Here is a 6000-nt window from a genome sequence, read left to right as displayed (position 1 = left end):
CTTGATGTCTCAGCTTTCTCTTTCTTTCTTTCTTTCTTTCTTTCTTTCTTTCTTTCTTTCTTTCTTTCTTTCTTTTTTAAATATTTCCTTGGTGATTCAGGGTCTGTTCTTGTTCCAGACAAATTTCAGGATTGTTTTTTCCAATACTCTGAAAAATGCTGCTGTTTTTTTGTTCCATATGGCACTGAAGGTATAAGTTGCTCTCAGCAGCATAGACATATTAATGATATTTATTCTTCTGATCCATGAGCATGGAAATCTTTTTCATCTTTTTGTATCTACTTCAATTTCCTTCATGAGTGTTCTGTAGTTCCTTGAGTACAGATACTTTACCTCTTTGGGTAGGTTTATTCCAAGGTTATCTTACAGTTTTTGGTGCTATTATAAGTGTAATCCAATCTCTAATTGCCATTTCTATTAGCGAGGACGTTGTTGAGAATTTTGGTGGCTATATTAATCATGGATATTGGTCTGAAATTCTCCTTTTTGATGGGGTCTTTGCCTTGTTTGTGGACCAGGGTAGTGCTGGATTCATAGAAAGAGTCTGGAGACTTTTCCTATGTTTCTATTTTTGGAAACAGCTTCAGGAGAATAGGTATTATTTCTTCTTTGAATGTTCCATTGAATTCCCCAGGGAACCCATCAAGTCCTGGGCTCTTGTTTTGTGGGTGTTTTTTGATCACTGCTTCAATCTCCTTACTAGACATTGGTCTGTTCAGGTTGTAAATTTCTTCCTGTGTCAGCCTTGGAAGTTTATAAGTTTCCAGGAATGCATCCATTTGTTCTAGGTTGCTTATGTTATTGCTATATAACCATTGATAATAATTATGATTGTTTCTATTTCCTTTGTGTTATTTGTGATCTTTCCCCTTCCATTCATAATTTTATTAATTTGGATCCTCTCTCTTTTCTTTTCGATTAGTTTGACCAGTGGTTTATTGATCTTATTGATTCTTTCAAAGAACCAACCTCTGGTTTCATTGATATGTTCTACTGTACCTCTAATTTCTAACTCATTGCTCTCTGCTCTAATATTGATTATTTCCCTTCTTGTGCATGGAGCTGGTGTAAGTTGCTGTTGATTTTTCAATTCTTTAGGGCATGAAGGGAACTGCTGTATTCTGGATTTTTCAATGTCTTCGAGTAGGCTTGGATAACTGTGTATTTCCCCCTCAGGACCACTGTTGCCATATTCCGTAGGTTTGGGGCCAAAGTGTCTTTGTTCTCATTGGTTTCCATGAATTCTTTCAGTTCTTCTTTGATTTTCTGGTTGATCCAAACATTCTTAAACAGGATGGTCTTTAGCTTCCAAATTTTTGAATTCCTTCCAAACTTTTTCTTATGGTTGAGTTCCAGTTTCAAAACACTGTGGCCTGAGAATATGCAGGGAATAATATAAATCTTTTGGTACACATTGAGTCCTGACTTGTGACCCAGTATGTATTCTACCCTGGAGAAATTTCCATGTGTGATCAAGAAGAATGTGTAGTCTGTTGTTTTAGGGTGGAATGTTCTGTATATCTATGAGGTCCATCTGGTCCAATGTGTCATTCAAAGCTCTTGTTTCTTTTTTTTTTTTTTTGATTTTTTGCTTTTATGATCTGTCTGTTACTGAAAGTGAAGTGTTAAGATCCCCCACAATTAATGTGTCCATATAAGTATGACTCTTTATTTTGATTAACAGTTGGGTTAAGTAGTTGGCTGCTCCCATAGTGGGGGCATAAGTATTTATGATGGTTTGATCTTCTTGGTGGAAGATATGATGTAGTGTCTTTCTGTGTCTCTGACTACAGCCTTTACCTTAAAGTCTGATTTATCTGATACGAGAATCACTACCCCAACTTTATTTTGAGGCCCATTGGCATGAATGATGCTTCTCCATCCCTTCATTTCAATCTGGATATATCTTTAGGTTACACATGTGTATCTTGTAGACAGTATATGGATGGGTCCTGTTGTTTTATCCAGTCGGCAACCCTGTTCCATTTTCTGGGAGCATTTAGGCCATTCACATTGGGGGGATCTTTGAAAGATAAGTTTTTACTGACCTCATGTTAACTGTGAAGTCCTTGTTTCTATAGATTGTAAATTTCTGTTCTATGTCACTTGGGTTCTTTCTTCTTTTGTGGACCCTCCCTTAATATTTCTTGTTGTGTGTGTCACCTTGGTGGTCCTACACTCTTTTAAACCTTGTCAGTCTTGGAAGATCTTTATCTCTCTATCCATTTTGAAGTCAGCTTTGCTGAATAAAGTATTCTTGGCTGCATGTTCTTCTTATATATTGCCCTGAACATGTTTTGCCAGCCCTTTCTTGCTTGCCAGGTTTCTATGGACAGGTCTGTCCTTATTCTGATGAACCTTCCTCTGTATGCAAGGAATCTCTTTCAACTAGCTGTCCTTAGGAACTCATGTCTACAATTATGCTTGAATTTCACAATCAAGTGTCTGGTGGTTTTTCTAGATTCATTGTTCTTGGGAGGTGACCTTTCTGCCTCGAGGACATGAACACTTGTTCCATTCCCCTGATTGGGGAAATTTTCATCCAGAATTTGTTCAAGTATATATTCTACTCTTCTTTCTTTCTCCACTCCCTCAGGTATCCCAATAATTCTGACGTTGGAATGTTTCATGGTGTCCTTTTTCCCCCTAATTCTGTTTTCATGACTTCTAGTTGTAATGGTAAGCAGGTTAAAAAGGTAAAAGAACAAGAATCATGACAGTGAATTAAAAGTTGTATCTATGAAATATACAGGTTTTAGGGCAATATCAGGAACTTAATATATTGTTTTCCCCTCATATTGGGGTTTTACAGTTTCATGGGGACCCTGTGGTGGTTGTCTTCTTGTTCTTTTGGCTTGCCATTTGGGGGAGGGTCCTGCTGAGTTGTTCTCCCTTCAATTTTGCTTGAGTTGTTATGCCCTGCAGGTTGTCAAAGGGCTGGGTTCTGTGTAAACTGCTTCTTCAGGCTTTTGTTCTCTGGAGGTTTTTGTTCTTTGTGATTTTTGCTGCTTTTCAGAGGTTTAGTGGAAAGAAAACTGTCTGTGCCCAGATCTCCATCTCAGAGAGAAGTTTCAGTCTCTTCCCCTCTGGGTGGTCTAAAACACACAGCCTCCACCCCCTGCAAACTCCGCTGAATAGCACAACCTCCCACAGGTGGTGTGCACCCCAGCCAATGTCCCAGAGGTCAACTGAGGCTCCCGCTTGTCTCTGCACCCTCGTGTCACTAAAACAGAAAGTGATATTGCTACATAGAGTCTGCTTCCAATGGATGCCTTGCTGGAACTGCTGTATGGAGTTCAGGCCCACATCAAGTGTGCTCAGACACAGTGATCACAAAGGTCACAGAAGTCACCTCTGAGGGATCCCGACCAGAGACTGCATCTGGTTCTCTCAGGCATGGTCTAGGCATGTTCAAACCCTGTGGCTGGTCAAGGAAGACTGCAGTCCTAGACACCACTGTCTGGGGCCCACACCAGGATCTCTCAGGCATGGGCAGGAGTGTGCTCAGCTGAGCAATAGTGCGAGCAGCCGAAAGCCATGAGCTCAGGGACAAGGGACTGGAGGCTGGTCCTGGAGGCTCTGCTGGACACTCTCTGGCAAGGGTGGTCACCAACAGAGACCATCATGGGTCTCTGGGCTTAAGCCCATGCCTGCTCCTGCCTGATTATTCCAGTGGACCCTTAAGATCTTTTGCTCTTTTTGAGTGCTTTCAACCAGACTCCAAGTTAATGCTGGTCCCCAATCAGAGGACACTTTCATATTGGGGTGTAACTTTCCAATGGATCACTTCTGGTGGCTCCTTCCCCCTTATGCTTATCCTCAGATATCAGTCCCAGCATTCCCACTCTGGTTTACGTCTCCACTGATGTCTTATTTTCCTGTAGAGATCCAGAAGTATATAATCTTACATCTCAGGCTGACTTCATGGGAGTTCAGAGTGTTCTGGTAGATATTTAACACACTTTAGGGGAGTGGTTGAAACATGGCCACCTACTTCTTTGACACCTTGCCCCTCCTCCATAATAAGATATTTTAAAGATACACCACAAATGAAAAGTCTTGGTGACAAATGAAAAGATGTATAATTAAAAACTAATATAATTTATGATCTTAAGATATATTTTATTGTGATGGGAACGTGAGTATCTTTGTGTGTTGTAGCTAGGAGTTGGGCTGTGAACTGAGTAGCCTACACAGGATGCAGGAAGCTTGGATTTTTTTTTATACTTTTGTGACAAATCATCTAAAACAAAATAGAAATTTCTCTGTTGATGACCTCTTCTGTTACAAATAGAAGAAATAGAAATCTAATTACATGAAATGAGGGAACACTTTTTACTCACTTACAGAGTTTAGTCCAAATATTCTCAAGATACACCATTTATTCCAAATAAAAATATATTATTATTTTACCCTTTTTATGCACTTTTTTAACTTAAAACTTTATGTTTTTCCAAAAATTTATGTTTTCCATATATTAACTCCTGAGATAGCCTAAATTAATATAATGGAGTGGATTAAGTAAGTATTTTGCAAAATTTTTGTATTTGGCAGAATTTATGTTGTACCTGTCAATACTCAATTTTGCAACTAAAGTTTTTATATGTCCCTTAGGGAATAGAAGTACAAAAAAACAAAACAAAATCAAATTCAAGAAAAGAAAGTTATTGTGAATAAAAATTTATATTCAGTATGTGACATAGTCTAGGGTGGCCTTCACTCAGAAAATAGATAAAAATAAGAAAGAAAATTATTTTAACTTTGTGATTGTATATATTAATTGAATGATAAATTTCTATTAGTGCCAATAATATACATTAAAATAGTAACAAAATATAACTCATTTATTTCTGTTTTCTATTTATTTAAACTATGCTTGAAAGCACTTACATTTTTAAATTTGTTTTGTTTATTTCTGATTACATAAATATATATTATAAAAGCTTGTGTATTTTGCCAATGAATTTAGTGGAAAGAAAATCCATCCTTATCTGGGTGCATTTTAAATACATCTGTTAATCATTTTCAAATAACCAGTATCATTTACTCCTTAACTGATACGTATGTTCATAAAGTAAAATGTTAGCATTTAAATTTTTTTTTGCTTGCAAGAAAACACTGTGAATAAGCTTATTGAGCAAAAATCATGTATATTTCCCTTCTGATCCCATCTTGTTTCATTTATTCTTTTCCTACCCCCCAAAACCCTCACATTGCATCTCTACTTCCTCATATAAGGGAGATCATATGATAGTTGTTTTTCTCTGATTGACTTATTTCGCTAAGCATAATACCCTTTAGTTCCATCCATGTCATCACAAATGGCAAGATTTCATTTCTTTTGATGGCTGCATAGTATTCCATTGTGTGTGTGTGTGTGTGTGTGTGTGTGTGTATATATATATATATACCACCTCTTCTTTATCCATTCATCTGTGGATGGACATCTAGGTTCTTTCCATAGTTTGGCTATTGTGGACATTGCTGCTATAAACATTTGGGTGCACATGCCCCTTTGGATCACTACGTTTGTATCTTTAGGGTAAATACCTAATGATGCAATTGCTGGGTCATAGGGTAGCTCTATTTTCAACTTTTTGAGGAACCTCCATGCTGTTTTCCAGAGTGGTTGCACCAGCTTGCATTCCCAGCAATAGTGTAGGAGGGTTCCCATTTCTCCACATCCTCAACAGAGGAGACAAACCATAAGAGACTCTTAATCTCACAAAACAAACTGAGGGTTGCTGGGGTGGGGGAGGGAGAGGGTGGTAGGATTATGGACATTGGGGAGGGTATGTGCTATGATGAGTGCTGTGAAGTGTATAAACCTGGTGATTCACAGACCTGCACCCCTGGGGCTAAAAATACATTATATGTTTATAAAAACATGTTGCCATTGTTTGAATTGTAATATCTGTACATTTATATATGCATTTGTGGTACAGTCCCTCATTAGAATGCAGGCTCCTAAACATTAAAAAAATATTTCGTTTACTCTTC

Source organism: Lontra canadensis, unplaced genomic scaffold (assembly GCF_010015895.1).
Source record: "Lontra canadensis isolate GAN:19392208 unplaced genomic scaffold, GSC_riverotter_1.0 scaffold190, whole genome shotgun sequence".
Classification (NCBI taxonomy): domain Eukaryota; kingdom Metazoa; phylum Chordata; class Mammalia; order Carnivora; family Mustelidae; genus Lontra; species Lontra canadensis.
This window is presented reverse-complemented; position numbering follows the sequence as displayed.